This window comes from Macaca thibetana, chromosome 14 (genome assembly GCF_024542745.1).
Source record: "Macaca thibetana thibetana isolate TM-01 chromosome 14, ASM2454274v1, whole genome shotgun sequence".
Taxonomy (NCBI): Eukaryota; Metazoa; Chordata; class Mammalia; order Primates; family Cercopithecidae; genus Macaca; species Macaca thibetana.
In genome coordinates, this window is record NC_065591.1 from 35,315,951 (window position 1) to 35,334,556 (window position 18,606).

The following is an 18,606-nucleotide window of genomic DNA, read 5'->3' on the forward strand; positions in this document are numbered from 1 at the left end:
GTAAGGTTTTTGGAACTGCTGGCATAGCTGCAATTAAGGTGTCACAAATTTTCTTTTTTTTTTTGTAAATAATCTTAAATTGGATTCATTTCCATTGAAATGGTAGGCAACTGCAGCTTCAGACCTCAATGCATGGTACATATCAAGTAATTTAACTTTTTCTTGTAATGCCATGACTTCTTGGGAGCACTTTCGACATCATTAGTGGTACTTTGAATGGTTCCATGGTGTTATTCAAGGTTTATGGTATTGCAATAAGCATAATGAAAAATACATGAGAACTGCCAGAGATCTTTTTATTGTGATACTCAACTTACTGGAGAGAAGAACTGCTCACATGGAGATGATTAGCATCACAGCATTTTAAACAGATACTGGCAACACTTGAGCTCACTCCAAAAGCAACAGGAGGTGGCTATGAAATTATTACAGTGGTACAGTATGTATTAATTTTATGCAATTATGACTTAATACTGCATCTTTACATTTGTTTACATTTTCCTCAACTGAGAATGGCATGTATCATCTGTAAGTTTGTGTCATACATTTTGATAAATTTTAACTTTTTATATTTGTGTATATTTTATGGTAGTAAATGATAAAATAGACTACTATCTATATTTGTTTTATGCATTCATGGCATATCTAACTTTTTCTTAATTTTCTCAATATTTCCAGGCTATGCAGTTTTTCTGCCAGGTTTTTCAAATTTTTGCAAATCTTCAAAAAATTTTCCAATATATTTATTGAAGAAAATTTGAGTATTAATGTACCCATGAAGCTCAAATACATGTTGTTCAATGGTCAACTCTATAAAATACCACATTGTTAACTATAGGTGCTGTTTGGTACAGTAGAGATTCTTAGAACTTACTCATCTTGTATGACTAAAACTTTGGACCTTTTAATGAACATTTCCCTTTTAGTTTTTCTCTCTCAGCTCTTGGCAACGATTCCACTCTGTGTTTTTATGAATTTGACTATTTTTAATTTATAATATAAGTTGTTCACATAGTATTTATCCTTCTGAGTCTGGTTTATTTCAATTAGCATAATGTCCTCTGTGTCCATACATGTTGTTACCAATGGCAGGATTTCCTTTTTTTATAGCTGAATCACTTATGTATGTGTGTATATATGTTAAAAACATATATCACATTCAGGTCTGTGTGTGTGCGTGTGTGTGTGTGTATATATATATATACACATCCTTTTTCATTCATCCATTGACAGACATTAAGGTTGTTTTTATATTTTGGCTATTGTAGATAATGCTGCAACAAACATGGCAGTTCAGCTGGCTCCTTGAAATCCTGTCTTCGGTTCTTTTAAATATATTAATATATCCAGAAGTTGGCTTACTGGATTTATATGGTAACTCTATTTTAAACTTTTTGAGGAACCAGCGTACAGTTTTTCATAGTGACTGCAGCAATTTACATTCCCACCAAAAGTGTACAAGGGTGCTCTTTTCTCCACATTCTTCCCAACCTTTATTATCTTTTTTTAATAATAGCCATCCTAACAGTGATTATCTTTTTGATATCTTAGAGTGATATCTTCTTGTGATTTTGATTAGTATTTCTCTGATGATCAGTAATATTGAACACATTTTCATATAACGGTTGGCCATTTGTATGTAGTCTTTGAAAAAAAATGTCTGTTAACTGCCTTTGTCCTGTTTTTCAGTTATCGAATTATATGAATTCCTTACATATCCTGGATATTAACCCCTTATTAGATATATGACTTAGAAATATTTTCTCCCATTCTGTAGGTTGTCTTTTTACTCTTTTGATCTTATTTTCTTTGCCATACAAACCTTTTTAGTTTAATGTAGTCCAACTTGTCTATTTTCATTTTTAATATTTAATACACTTCTGTCATATCCAGGAAATCCTTGCCAAAGCCAATGTTGAAAATTTTTCCCTATGTTTCCTTCTAGGAGTTTCACAGTTTCAGGTTTTACATTTAAAACTTTTTAATTTACTGTATGTTGATTTTTGTGTACAGTATAAGATAAAAGTCCAATTTCATTGATTTGCATATGGCTATCCAGTTTTTCCAATTATAAACATTTCTATGCCGTTGTTCTTTCATCATACCATTTATTAATGATCAACAATATCTATTTGACATTTGAGGTTTTTTTATTTTTCACTATTATAATAAGCAATGTTGTAATGATCATCCCTATAGACAAATCTCAGTACACATCCACAATGATTTTCTTGGGATAAAATCTTAAAGTTACCAGAGCAAAGGATAGGCAATTTTAATGCCAAATTTATTCCAAAGATGAGGAACATTTTGTATGGTTATGGTTTATGAATTTGGAAGTTTTCCTTATTGGCCAATAGTATAGACTACTATTTTTAAAAATTTGCCAGTTAGCTACATAACACACACATACCCATACACATTTTACTCATTTAGGTTGAGCTTTTTAATATGCTTATTAGCTTTTACAATTCTGTCATAAAATATTGTCAGGCCTCTGAGCCCAAGCTAAGCCATCATATCCCCTGTGACCTGCACGTATACATCCAAATGACCTGAAGCAATTGAAGATCCACAAAAGAAGTGAAAATGGCCTTAACTGATGATATTCCACCATTGTAATTTGTTTTTGCCCCACCCTAACTGATCAATGTTCTTTGTAATCTCCCCTATCCTTAAGAAGGTTCTTTGTAATTCTCCCCACTCTTAAGAATGTACTTTGTGAGATCCACCTCCTGTCCACAAAACATTGCTCCTAACTCCACCGTCTATCCCAAAACCTATAAGAACTAATGATAATCCCACCACCCTTTGCTGACTCTCTTTTCGGACTCAGCCCGCCTGCACCCAGGTGATTAAAAAGCTTTATTGCTCACACAAAGCCTGTTTGGTGGTCTCTTCACACGGACATGCATGACATTTGATGCAGAAGACCTGGGTCAGAGGGACTCCTTCAGGAGACCAGTCCTCTGTCCTCACTCTCACTCCGTGAAGAGATCCACCTATGACCTCAGTTCCTCAGACCAACCAGCCCAACGAACATCTCATCAATTTCAAATTGGGCAAGCATTCTTTTCACTGTCTTCTCCAGCCTCTCTCACTACCCTTCAATCTCCTTGTCCTTCCAATTCCAGTTCTTTTTCCTCTCTAGTAGAGACAAAAGAGACACATTTTATCCATGGACCCAAAACTCCAGTGCCAGTCACGGACTCAGGAAGACAGTCTTCCCTTGGTGTTTAATCAATGCAGGAATGCCTGCGTGATTATTCACCCACATTCCATTGGTATCTGATCACCGCAGGGATGCCTGCCTTGGTCATTGACCCACATTCCCTTGGTGGCAAGTCAATTGTGGGGACGCCTGCTTTGGCTGCTCACCCACATTGCAGCCCAGGGCTGCTCCCCACCCCACTTCTCCGTGTCTCTACCCTTCTCTTTAAACTTGCCTCCTTCACTATGGGCAAACTTCCATCCTCCATTACTCTTCCTTCTCCCTTAGCCTGTGTTCTCAAGAACTTAAAACCTCTTCAATTCTCACCTGACCTAAAATCTAAGCATCTTATTTTCTTCTGCAACACGACTTGGCCCCAATACAAACTCGACAATGATTCTAAATGGCCAGAAAATGGCACTTTTGATTTCTCCATCCTACAAGACCTAGATAATTTTTGTCAAAAAATGGGCAAATGGTCTGGGGTGCCTTACATCCAGGCATTTTTCACACTTCATTCCCTCCCTAGTCTCTGTTCCCAATGTGAATCGTCCCAAATCCTCCTCCTTTCCCTCCCACCTGTCCCTTCAGTCCCAACCCCAAGTGTCGCTGAGTCTTGTGAATCTTCCTTTTCTACTGACCCATCTGACCTCTCACCACCTCCCCAGACTGCTCCTCCTCAAGCTTCTCCCCGCTGGACTGCATCAGGCTCCAGCTCTTTTTCAGTCTCTGCTCCCCATCCCTATAACTATTCTATTACTTCCCTTCCCCATACCCTGTCTGGTTTACAGTTTTGTTCTGAGAATAGCTCTCCCTGACCTGCCCAACACTTTACTCTTAGAGAGGTGGCTGGAGCTGAAGGCATAGTCAGGGTACCTGTGCCTTTTTCTCTATCAGACCTTTCCCAAATCAGCCTGCATTTAGGCTCTTTCTCATCAAACCCCACTAAATATATACAGGAATTCTGGTAACTAACTCTGTCCTGCAATTTTACCTGGAGTGACTTAAATGTCATCCTAACTTCTACCCTTTCCCCAGATGAATGGGAAAGAGTTTTTTCTCTAGCCCAATCTCATGCTGATAACTGCTGGCTTCATGAGCCAGACCTCCAGGAAGGCATTAGAGCAGTTCCCCGAGAAGATCCGCAATGGAACTATCAGGCAGATTCCCCAGGTATAGCTAGGCAAGATTACATGGTTTCCTGCCTAATTGAAGAGCTTAAAAAGGCAGCTTACAAAGCTGTTAATTATGACAAACTCAAAGAAACTACCCACAGTAAAAATGAAAACCCAGCACAGTTCATGGCTCCCTTAGCAACAACCCTTAGACGCTTTACTGCCCTAGACCCAGAGGTGCCAGAAGACTGCTTTATTCTTAATATGCATTTTATCACCCATTCAGCTCCTGACATTAGAAAAACTTCAAAAATTGGAATCTGGCCCTCAAATCCCACAACAGAAATGAATCAACCTTGTCTTCAATGTGTACAATAATAGGAGGTAGCCACACAGCAACGTATTTCTGAGTTACAGCTACTTGCCTCCACTGTAAGACAACCCACAACCACGTCTCCAGCATACAAAAACTTCAGAACATCCAAACCACAGCTCCCAGGGGCTCCTTCAAAACATTCTTGTGGACCTTGCTTCAAATGCCAAAAGTCTGGCCACTGGGCCTCAGAATGCCCGCAGCCTGGGATGTCTCCTAAGCCATGCCCTGTCTGTGTGGGCCCCCACTGGAGGTCAGACTGTCCAACTCACATCACCGCCGCTCCTAAAGTCCCTGGAGCCCAAACCCAATGTTTCTTGGCCAACTCCTTCACAGAGCTCCTAGCTTAGCAGCTGAAGACTGGCACTGCCTGATTGCCTTGGAAGCCCCCTGGACCATCACAGATGCCACGCTTTGGGCAACTCTTACAGTGGAGGGTAAGTCTGTCCCTGTTTAATCGATATGGGGGCTACCCACTCCACATTACCTTCTTTTCAAGGACTTGTTTCCCTTTCCCCAATAACTGTTGTGCGTATTGACGGCCAAGCTTCAAAACCCCTTAAAACTCCCCGACTTTGGTGCCAACTTGGACAACATTTTTTATGCACTCCTTTTTAGTTATCTCCAGCTGCCCAGTTCACTTATTAGGTTGAGACATTTTAATCTGCTTCTCTGACTATTCCTGGGCTATAGCCACACCTCATTGCTGCCCTTTTCCCCAGTTCAAAGCATCCTTCGCATCCTCCTCTTGTATCCCCCCACCTTAACCCACAAGTATGGAACACCTCTACTCCCTCCCTGGCAACCAATCACACGCCCATTACTATCCCATTAAAACCTTACCCTGCTCAATGCCAATATCCCATCCCACAGCACGCTATAAAAGGATTAAAGCCCATTATCGCTCACCTGTTACAGCATGGACTTTTAAAGCCTGTAAACTCTCCTTACAATTCCCCCATTTTATCTGTTCAAAAACTGGACAAGCCTTACAGGTTAGTTCAGGATCTGTGCCTTATCAACCACATTGTCTTGCCTATCCACCCCGTGGTGCCAAAGCCATATACTCTCCTATCCTCAGTACCTCCCTCCACAACCCCTCCATAACCCATTATTCTGTTCTGGATCTCAAATGCTTTCTTTACTATTCCTTTGTACCCTTCATCCCAGGCTCTCTTTGCTTTCATGCGGACTGACCCCAACACCCATCAGTCTCAGCAACTTACCTGGGCTGTACTGCTGCAAGGCTTCACGGATAGCCCCCATCACTTAAGTCAAGCCCAAATTTCTTCCTCATTCATTACGTATCTCAGCATAATTCTTCATAAAAACACACGTGCTCTCCTTGCCAATCGTGTCCGACTGATCTTGCAAACCCCAGCCCCTTCTACAAAACAAGTCCTTTCCTTCCTGGGCATGGTTGAATACTTTCGCCTTTGGATACCTGGTTTTGCCATCCTAACAAAACCATTATATAAACTCACAAAAGGAAACCTAGCTGACCCCATAGATCCTAAAGCCTTTCCCCACCCCTCTTTCCATTCCTTGAAGGCAGCTTTAGAGACTGCTCCCACACTAGCTTTCCCTGACTCATCACAACCCTTTTCATTACAAATAGCTAAGTGCAGGGCTGTGCAGTCAGAATTCTTACACAAGGACTGGGACCGCACCCTGTAGCCTTTTTGTCCAAACAACTTGAACTCACTGTTTTAGGCTGAACATTATGTCTCTGTGCAGCAGCTGCCACTGCCCTAATACTTTCAGAGGCCCTCAAAATAACAAACTGTGCTCAACTCACTCTCTACAGTTCTCATAACTTCCAAAATCTATTTTCTTCCTCCCTCCTGACGTATATACTTTCTGCTCCCCAGCTCCTTCAGCTATACTCACTCTTTGTTGAGTCTTCCACAATTACCATTGTTCCTGGCCTGAATTTCAATCCAGTCTCCCACATTATTCTGGATACCACACCTGACCCCCATGACTGTATCACTCTGATAACACCTGGACCCATATTTCCTTCTTTCCTGTTCCTCACCCTGATCACACCTGGTTTATTGATGGCAGTTCCACCAGGCATAATTGCCACACACCAGCAAAGGCAGGCTGTGCTATAGTATCTTCCACATCTATCATTGAAGCTACTGCTCTGCTCCCCTTCCACTACCTCTCAGCAAGGTGAACTCATTGCCTTAACTCGAGCCCTCACTCTTGCAAAGGAATTACACATCAATATTTATACTGACTCTAAATATGCCTTCCATATCCTGCACCACTATGCTGTTATATGGGCTGAAAGAGGTTTCCTCACTACGCAAGGGTCCTCCATCATTAATGCCTTTTTAATAAAAACTCTTCTCAATGCCACTTTACATCCAAAGTAAGCTGGAGTCATACACTGCAAGGGCCACCAAAAGGCATCAGATCCCATTGCTCAGGGCAATGCTTATGCTGATAAGATAGCTAAAGAAGCAGCTAGCATTCCAACTTCTGTCCCTCATGGTCAGTTTTTCTGCTTCTCATCAGTCACTCCCATCTACTCTCCCACTGAAACTTCCACCTATCAATCTCTTCCCACACAAGGCAAATGGTTCTTGGACCAAGGAAAATATCTCCTTCCAGCCTCACAGGCCCATTCTATTCAATTGTCATTTCATAACCTCTTCTGTGTAGGTTATAAGCCACTAGCCTGCCTCTTAGAACCTCTCATTTCCTTTCCATTGTGGAAATCTATCCTTAAGGAAATAACTTCTCAGTGTTCCATCTGCTGTTCCACTACTCCTCAGAGATTTCTCAGGCCCCTTCCCTTCTCTACACATCAAGCTTGGGGATTTGCCCCTGCCCAGGACTGGCAAATTGACTTTACTCACATTCTCTGAGTCAGGAAACTAAAATACCTCTTGGTCTGGGTAGACACTTTCCCACAGGGTCTAAGAAGGCCACCACAGTCATTTCTTCCCTTTTGTAAGACATAATTCCTCAGTTTGGCCTTCCCACCTCTATACAGTCCAATAATGTACTGGCCTTTGTTAGTCAAATCACTGAAGCAGTTTCTCAGGCTCTTGGTATTCAGTGGAACCTTCAAACTCGTTGCTGTTCTCAGTCTTCAGGAAAGGTAGAACGGACTAATGGTCTTTTAAACACACACCTCACCAAGCTCAGCCTCCAACTTTAAAAAAGGACTCTGTCAAGAATACAGCCCCAAAACTCACCAACCAAACAAGTAATTACACTGAACCCCCTTGGACACTCTCTAATTGGATGTCCTGGGTCCTCTCAATTCTTAGTCCTTTAATACCTGTTTTTCTTCTTTTCTTATTTGGACATTGTGTCTTTCGTTAAGTGTCTCAATTCATACAAAACTGTATCCAGGGCATCACCAATAATTCTATACGACAAATACTCCTTCTAACAACCCCACAATATCACCCCTTACCCCAAAATCTTTCTTCAGTTGAATCTCTCCCACTGTACGTTCCCATACCACCCCTAATCCCGCTCAAAGCTGCCCTGAGAAATATCACCCATTAGCTCTCCATACCCCCAAAATTTTTCACCACTCCAACACTTCACCACTGCTTTGTTTTGCTTTCCTTATTAATAGAAGACAGGAATGTCAGGCCTCTGAGCCCAAGCTAAGCCATCATATCCCCTGTGACCTGCACATATATATCCAGATGACCTGAAGCAATTGAAGATCCACAAAAGAAGTGAAAATAGCCTTAACTGATGACATTCCACCATTGTGATTTGTTTCTGCCCCACCCTGATTGATGTACTTTGTAATCTCCCCCACCCTTAAGAAGGTTCTTGCTAATTCTCCCCACCCTTAAGAATGTACTTTGTGAGATCCACCCCCTACCCACAAAACATTGCTTCTAACTCCACCACCTATCCAAAAACCTATAAGAACTAATGATAATCCCACCACCCTTTGCTGACTGTCTTTTGGGACTCAGCCTGCCTGCCCCCAGGTGATTAAAAAGCTTTATTGCTCACACAAAACCTGTTTGATGGTCTCCTCATACAGACATGCATGACAAATGAATCTTCCTGTTGTAGTTCTTTACATACTAAGGGTGATGATACTACATTATAGATATTAAAATACTGCTTTTCAATTTTTATTTACATTTTAATTTTGCTGATTATAATTTTAGCATAATACTTAAGAGCACAGACTATATTTTAACTGCCTGAGTGCAAATTTGGTACCCAGTTCTTATGGCTGTATGACCTTGAGTGAGTTACAGAATAACTCTTTGCCTCAGTTTACTCACCTATAAATGAGATAATAATATATATCTCATATGGTTCTGAGGGTTAAACAGCATGTACTTGAAAAGTGTTTAGCACAATCTCTGAAGATCCTAAGTACTCAAAAATCATCCACAGGGTGAAAATGGTACAAAAACGTCACCTCCTGACCTACTTGGGCTTACACTGGGGTTGAGAGTTGCTGTTGGGTGGGAAGATGGGTGTGTATTCCCAGACATCTCTGAAAGTTGTGCCCCTATCCTCCTTAGCTTTAAGGCAGTATTGATGCAAACTAAGTTCCTGATGAGGCACAAAAATTCCACCTTGGAGAAGCGGTAAAATGGCTAGTATGTTTGTTGGCCACATAAATGTCTTCTTTTGAGAACTGTCTGTTCATATCCTTTACCTACTTTTTGATGGCTTTTTTGTCTTGTAAATTTAAATTCCTTATAGATTCTGGATATTAGCCCTTTGTCAGATGGATAGATTGTAAACATTTTCTCCCATTCTGTAGGTTGCCTGTTCACTCTAATGATAGTTTCTTTTGCTGTGCAGAAGCTCTTTTGTTTAATTAGATCCCATTTGTCAAGTTTGGCTTTTGTTGCCATTGCTTTTGGTGTTTTGGTCATGAAATCTTTGCCCATACCTATGTCCTGAATGGTATTGCCTAGGTTTTCTTCTGGGTTTTTTATGGTTTTAGGTTTTACATTTAAGTCTTTAATCTGGTCCAGTTTCAGTTTCCTGCATATAGCTAGTCAGTTTTCCCAATATCATTTATTAAATAGGGAATCCTTTCCCCATTGCTTGTTCTTCTCAGATTTGTTGAAGATAATATGGTTGTAGATGTGATATTATTTCTGAGGCCTCTGTTATATTCCACTGGTCTGTATATCTGTTTTGGTACCAGTACTGTGCTGTTTTGGTTACTGTATCCCTGTAGTATGCTGTTCACAATAGCAAAGACTTGGAACCAACCCAAATGCCCATTAATGACAGGATAAAGAAAATGTGACACATATATGCCATGGAATACTACGGAGCCATAAAAAATGATGAGTTCTTGTCCTTTGCAGGGCCGTGGATGAAGCTGGAAACCATCATTCTCAGCAAACACAAGAACAGAAAACCAAACACCACATGTTCTCACTCATAAGTGCTAGTTGAACAATGAGAACACATGGACACAGGGAGGGGAACATCACACACTAGGGCCTGTTGGGAGATGGGGAGCTAGGGGAGGGAGGGATAGCATTAGGAGAAATACCTAATGTAGATGATGGGTTGATGGGTGTAGCAAACCACCATGGCACATGTATACCTATGTAACAAACCTGCACATTCTGCACATGTATCCCAGAACGTAAAATATAATTTTAAAAAGCTAGTATGGCAAGGATGAATCAACAAGTCCTTTGACTTCAATGTGCTACCAATTGTTGAAAGTTAATCATTTTGCATGTTTTATGATGAAAGATGTTGGCACTGAGTGGTGACGCAGTCAGCCAAAATTTGGAAATTATTGTGACAGTAAAAAAAGAAAGGTTGATTAGAAATAATACAACAAATATTCTAAACAGTAGGCCTGGTCAATCCATCACTGAGGCAGAGATATCAAGTCCAAAGGAGGTCAATTCTGTAAATCATGGAATTAGCACTACTCCTACTGTTGCTCAGAGTGACACTTGGATTTCAGAAGCATTTTAAAGTTCCTAAAGATCATAATGATATATCAGTAGAAATGCTTTTAAAAAGTCATAAGGTCTAAATTGCCTTAATCAGGGTTAGTGACGAGATCACAAAAAATTGTCAAAATGGCTGAAATGTTAGGGATAAAAAGGCTAATTTACTTCTACGAATGTCTATTGGTATTTGAAACTTGATTTAATAACTGGTTTCTTATATTTGGATAGCAACTATATCTGAAAAGCTCAGGGTCATGGTAATGCTGGTTTAGACTCCTGTTCAAGAAAACAGGTAAGTTCTTGTTTAGATGAGATGTAAGAATGCAGAATTTATATAATTTAGAGTCATATAATGAATGCATTTATGTTGCTAGCAAGAAAACCCACAGTATTTGTTTTTTCAAACTTAGATTATTTATGTTTAGCAGGTATATTATGACCCTAACAGAAATAAACTAGTCTAATGACTATTTTTCCCCACAAAATTGTTTATTAATAGATGTTTACTAATAAAAACATGTTTATTTTCTACAATAAGACATAGCCCATAAGAAGCATTAGTTTTTTAGCTGGTTGGGAGTTTGATGTTATTTTGTACAAAAACCCTAACAAACTAATATTAAAATTTTAGTAAGAAGGAATTAATACACTTAAAAGAATTATTGTAAATCATATAAAAACATGAGTTTTTTACTTAAAATATGGGCCAAGAATATAAACAAGTAAGTTATAAGGAAGCAATATAAGTGAGTGTAGTCATATGAAAAAATAAACTGTCTCATTAATAAAACAAATTTAATTTTAGAAAGTTGTACATATCAAAATTGGCATTTAAAAATATCTACTTTTTGGCCGGGCGCGGTGGCTCAAGCCTGTAATCCCAGCACTTTGGGAGGCCGAGACAGGCGGATCATGAGGTCAGGAGATCGAGACCATCTTGGCTAACACAGTGAAACCCCATCTCTACTAAAAAATACAAAAAAAAAAAAAAAAAAAACCCAGCCGGGTGAGGTGGCGGGTGCCTGTAGTCCCAGCTACTCAGGAGGCTGAGGCAGGAGAATGGTGCAAACCCGGGAGGCGGAGCTTGCAGTGAGCTGAGATCCAGCCACTGCACTCCAGCCTGGGCGATAGTGCGAGACTCCGTCTCAAAAAAAAAAATAAATAAAAATAAATAAATAAATAAAAATATGTACTTTTTAATAAGATCATGATGAAAATCATGTAAATGATGGAATATAAAGCATTTAAAGAGAACTTGGTAATGTATGTTAAAAATCTTAAAATATATTACTTTTTAAATTTAGTCATTTTCTTTCTGGGTAACTATACTAGTGTCTTAGTTTGGGTCCACCCAGAAATAGTCTCAGAGATAAACAAATAATTTGTTTGGGAGGTACCATCAGGAGAAAAATGGGGAAGTGACATAGGGAGGAGAAGATGGTCAATAAATGATGTATTAGCCACAGTGGGCTGCTGGAGCTGGATCCGGTGTGCAGTTCTTGGAAACAACAAATATGCACCTCAGAATTATCCACCTGAGGGGAAAAAGACTTTGAGGTATTTCTACACTAACTCTCAAGAGTCATTGTTGAAAGTTACTTGTGGGAGTGTTAATTCCCTAATCTTTCAGCGTGCTGTAAGCTTGGGCTGATTGGCTTCTGCAGTTCTGGAAAAAAACATTGAGCCACAGAGATGCAGATAGTGATAGTTAGAAACAAGTTATGCTCCTCAAGAAATAGACAAGCCAGTGACAATGTGCTATGTTAAGGAAACAAGCAAATTGCAAATATACTTGTAGAAATGTATATGTATACATCTGTTTATTATAACATATGTTATATATTAGAAACAATGTAAGTGCCCAACATTTAAGGATCCCATAAATAATGGTATATACATAATAGATAATATCCAAATAAAGTGTGATAATTAAAAAGTATGTTATAGAAGAATATTTGCTGATATACCAGTAAATATTTATTTAGGAAGATAAACACATTACAAAGCAGTGTGTATAGTATGATTATATTTTAGTTGAAAAAAAAGGATGTATTCATGAAAAGATTTGGAAGGACACAAAATAAGATACTAACATTAAGTATCTTTGGATAGTGTGAAAATGAATCATACTTCTCACCCGTTTTTACAAAATTTTCTACACTAAATATATATTGCTTTTGCAATAGAAAAATTATAGATTTAATCAGTCACCAATGAATTAAAAATACAATGAAAAATGCTTCACTGAATCTAGAAAATTAAGTGAATTAATTACTGTTTACTTCTTTGAACTCAGTCAAGATTATTTCTATGAATAATAGTACTTTTTTCTTGCAGTTTGACTGTTTATATTAGTCTATTATCAGATATGGCACATAAAATAGGTTGGGCTTCAGCATATATACTTCAACATCACCATTACTTATTGAATTCATGGCATTGGCAATACAGAATTTGAATTCTAATTTAAAATGTTTAAATTCAGGCATAGAGAATTCTGTTTTAAAAAACAACTACCCCATTTTGATAAAGAATTATTATAAATAAAAATTGAGAAATAAGTCTCAATGAAGTCCCAAATATAGATGTGCTGGACTAGGAAATTATTTCCTAAAAGGGATTTAGAAACTGCCAGCTTGAGTTAGTAATAAGTAAGCAATATCTTCAGAACTAAGATTAGCTAAGAGTGCTGGCAATGGATACTAATATAAATCTAATCAAATTGTCTAGCATAGTGCATTATACACAGTAGGCCCACAGAAATACATGTCCAATAAACTAACGTTAGGCTTGGAAAAAGTATGCCATAAATATAAATTACTGCTTAGATGGTTCATGTTAGTCAAATTGGCAATTCTTTGTTGCTTGCTTTTTTTTTCCCCCAGAAAGAGAGTGGGAGATTGTTGTTCTTTTATTATTGTTGTTGTTATTGTTATTACACTTTATGTTCTAGGGTACATGTGCACAACCTGCAGGTTTGTTACATATGTGTACATGTGCCATGTTGATGTTGCTGCACCCATTAACTAGTCATTTACATTAGGTATATCTCCTGATGCTATTCCTCCCTACTCCCTGCACCCCACAACAGGCTCCAGTGTGTGATGTTCCTCTTCCTGTGTCTAAGTGATCTCATTGTACAATTCCCACCTATGAGTGAGATCATGCAGTGTTTGGTTTTCTGTTCTTGTGATAGTTTGCTGAGAATGATGGTTTCCAGCTGCATCCATGTCCCCACAAAGGACACAAACTCATCGATTTTTATGGCTGCATGGTATTCCATGGTGTATATGTGCCACATTTTCTTTATCCAGGCTGTCATTGATGGGCATTTGAATTGGTTCCAAGTCTTTGCTATTGTGAATAGTTCTGTAATAAACATACGTGTACATGTGTGTTTATAGCAGCATGATTTATAATCCTTTGGGTATACCCAGTAATGGGATGACTGGGTCAAATGGTATTTCTAGTTCTAGATCCTTGAGGAATCACTACACTGTCTTCCACAATGGATGAACTAGTTTACAGTCCCACCAACAATGTAAAAGTGTTCCTATTTCTCCACATCCTCTCCAGCACCTGTTGTTTCCTGATTTTTTGATTGCCATTCTAAGTGGTGTGAGATGTTATCTCATTGTGGTTTTGATTTGCATTTCTCTGATGGCTAGTGATGATGAGCATTTTTTCATGTGTTTTTTGGCTGCATAAATGTCTTCTTTTGAGAAGTGTCTGTTCACATCCTTTGCTCACTTTTTGATGGGATTGTTTTTTCTTGTAAATTTGATTGAGTTTTTTATAGGTTCTGGATATTAGCCCTTTGTCAGATGCGTAGATTGTAAAAATTTTCTCCCATTCTGTAGGTTGCCTGTTCACTCTGATGGTAGTTTCTTTTGCTGTGCATGAGCTCTTTAGTTTAATTAGATCCCATTTGTCAATTTTGGCTTTTGTTGCCATTACTTTTGGTGTTTTAGACATGAAGTTCTTGCCCATGCCTATATGCTCAATGGTATTGCCTAGGTTTTCTTCTAGAGTTTTTATGGTATTAGGTCTAACATTTAAGTATCTAATCCATCTTGAATTCATTTATGTATAAGGAGTAAAGAAGGGATCCAGTTTCAGCTTTCTACTTATGGCTAGCAAGTTTTCCCAGCACCATTTATTAATAGGGAATCCTTTCCTCATTTCTTGTTTTTCTCAGGTTTGTCAAAGATCAGATGGTTGTAGATGTGTGGTGTGATTTCTGCGGGCTCTGTTCTGTTCCATTGGTCTATATCTCTGTTTTGGTACCAGTACCATGCTGTTTTGGTTACTGTAGCCTTGTAGTATTCAGGTAGTCTGATGCCTCCAGCTTTGTTCTTTTGACTTAGGATTGTCTTGGCAATGCGGGGTCCTTTTTGGTTCCATATGAACTTTAAAGTAGTTTTTTCCAGTTCTGTGAAGAAAGACATTGGTAGCTTAATGCGGATGGCATTGAATCTACAAATTACCTTGGGCAGTATAGCCATTTTCATGATAATGATTCTTTCTATCCATGAGCATGGAATGTTCTTCCATTTGTTTGTGTCCTGTTTTATTTCATTGAGCAGTGGTTTGTAGTTTTCCTGGAAGAGGTCCTTCACATCCCTTGTAAGTTGGATTCCTAGGTATTTTATTCTCTTTGAATCAATTGTGAATGGGAGTTCATGATTTTGGTTCTCTGTTATTGGTGTATAAAAATGCTTGTGATTTTTGCACATTGATTTTGTATCCTGAGACTTTGCTGAAGTTGCTTATCAGCTTGAGATTTTGGGCTGAGATGATGGGGTTTTCTAAATAGATGATCATGTCACCTGCAAACAGGGACAATTTGACTTCTTCTTTTCCCAATTGAATACTCTTTATTTCTTTCTCTTGCCTGATTGCCCTGGCCAGAACTTTCAACACTATGTTGAATAGGAGTGATGAGAGAGGGCATCCCTATCTTGTGCCAGTTTTCAAGGGGAATGCTTCCAGTATTGCCCATTCAGTATGATATTGACTGTGGGTTTATCATAAATGGCTCTTTTATTTTGAGATAGCTTCCGTCAATACCAAATTTATTGAGAGATTTTAGCATGAAGGGCTGTTGAATTTTGTCAAAGGCCTTTTCTGCATCTATTGAGATAATCATGTGGTTTTTGTCTTTGGTTGTTTATATGCTGGATTCCATTTACTGATTTGCGTATATTGAACCAGCTTGCATCCCAGGGATGAAGCCCATAGTGGATAAGCTTTTTGATGTGCTGCTGGATTCAGTTTGTCAGTATTTTATGGAGGATTTTTGCATCGATGTTCATCAGGGATATTGGTCTAAAATTCTCTTTTTTTTGTTGTGTCTCTGCCAGGCTTTGGTATCAGGATGATGTTGGCCTCATAAAATTCCCTCTTTTTCTATTGATTGGAATAGTTTCAGAAGGAATGGTACCAGCTCCTCCTTGTACCTCTGATAGAATTCAGCTGTGAATCCGTCTGGTCCTGGACTTTTTTTGTTGGTAGGCTATTAATTATTGCCTCAATTTCAGAGCCTGCTATTGATCTATTCAGAGATTCAAGTTCTTCCTGGTTTAGTCTTGGGAGAATGTATGTGTCCAGGAATTTATCCATTTCTTCCAGGTTTTCTAGTTTATTTGTGTAGAGCTGCTCATGGTATTCTCTGATGGTAATTTGTATTTCTGTGGGGTCGGTGGTGATATCCCTTTATCATTTTTTTATTGCGTCTATTTGATTATTCTCTTTTCTTCTTTATTAGTCTTGCTAACAGTCTATCAATTTTGTTGATCTTTTCAAAAAACCATCTCCTGGATTAATTGATTTTTTGGAGGGTTTTTTGTGTCTCTATCTCCTTCAGTTCTGCTCTGATCTTAGTTATTTCTTGCCTTCTGCTAGCTTTTGAATGTGTTTGCTCTTGCTTCTCTAGTTCTTTTAATTGTGATGTTAGGGTGTCGATTTTAGATCTTTCCTGCTTTCTCTTGTGGGCATTTAGTGCTATAAATTTCCCTCCACACACTGCTTTCAATGTGTCCCAGAGATTCTGGTATGTTGTATCTTTGTTCTCATTGGTTTCAAAGAACATCTTTATTTCTGCCTTTATTTCATTATGTACCCAGTAGTCATTCAGGAGCAGGTTGTTCAGTTTCCATGTAGTTGAGCAGTTTTGATTGAGTTTCTTAGTCCTGAGTTCTAGTTTGATTGCACTGTGGTCTGAGAGACAGTTTGTTATAATTTCTGTTCTTGTACATTTGCTGAGGAGTGCTTTACTTCCAACTATGTGTTCAATTTTGGAAGAAGTGCGATGTGGTGCTGAGAAGAATGTATATTCTGTTGATTTGGGGTGGAGAGTTCTGTAGATATCTATTAGGTCTGCTTGGTGCACAGTTGAGTTCAATTCCTGGATATCCTTGTTAACTTTCTGTCTCGTTGATCTGTCTAATGTTGACAGTGGGGTGTTAAATTCTCTTATTATTATTGTGTGGGAGTCTAAGTCTCTTTGTAAGTCTCTAAGGACTTACTTTATGAATCCAGGTGCTTCTGTATTGGGTGCATATATATTTAGGATAGTTAGCTCTTCTTGTTGAATTGATCCCTTTACCATTATGTAATGGCCTTCTTTGTCTCTTTTGATTTTTTTTGGTTTTAAGTCTGTTTTATCAGAGACTAGGATTGCAACCTCTACCTTTTTTTTTTTTTTCCATTTGCTTGATAGATCTTCCTCCATCCCTTTATTTTGAGCCTATGTGTGTCTCTGCACGTGAGATAGGTCTCCTGAATACGGCAAACTGATTGGGTCTTGACTCTATCCAATTTGCCAGTCTGTGTCTTTTAATTGGAGCATTTAGCCCATTTACATTTAAGGTTAATATTGTTATGTGTGAACTTGATCCTGTTATTATGATGTTAGCTGGTTATTTTGCTCGTTAGTTGATGCAGTTTCTTCCTAGCATCGATGGTCTTTACATTTTAGCCTGTTTTTGCAATGGCTGGTACCGGTTGTTCCTTTCCATGTTTAGTGCTTCCTTCAGGAGCTCTTGTAGGGCAGGCCTGGTGGTGACAAAATCTCTCAACATTTGCTTGTCTGTAAAGGATTTTATTTCTCCTTCACTTATGAAACTTTGTTTGGCTGGATATGAAATTCTGAGTTGAAAATTCTTTTCTTTAAGAATGTTGACTATTGACCCCCCACTCTCTTCTGGCTTGTAGAGTTTCTGCCGAGAGATCTGCTGTTAGTCTGATGGGCTTCCCTTTGTGGGTAACCTGACCTTTCTTTCTGGCTGCCCTTAACATTTTTTTCCTTCATTTCAACTTTGGTGAATCTGACAATTATGTGTCTTGGAGCTGCACTTCTTGAGGAGTATCTTTGTGGCATTCTCTGTATTTCCTGTATTTGAATGTTGGCTTGCCTTGCTAGATTAGGGAAGTTCTCCTGGATGATATCCTGCAGAGTGTTTTCCAACTTGGTTCCATTCTCCCCGTCACTTTCAGGTATACCAGGCAGACGTAGATTTGGTCTTTTCACATAATCGCATATTTGTTGGAGGCTTTGTTCATTTTTTACTCTTTTCTCTCTAAACTTCTCTTCTCACTTTATTTCATTCATTTGAACTTCAATCACTGATACTCTTTCTCCCAGTTGATCGAGATGGTTACTGGAGCCTGTGCATTTGTCACGTAGTTCTCATGTCATGGTTTTCCTCTCTATCAGGTCATTTATGGACTTCTCTACTTTGTTTATTCTAGTTATCCATTCATCAAAGTTTTTTTTTCAAGGTTTTTAGTTTCTTTGCACTAGGTTCATAGTTCCTCCTTTAGCTCTGAGATGTTTGATTGACTGAAGCCTTCTTCTCTCAACTCATCAAAGTCATTCTCTGTCCAGCTTTGTTTCATTGCTGGCAAGGAGCTGCATTCCTTTGGACGGGGAGAGGCGCTCTGATTTTTTGAATTTCCAACTTTTCT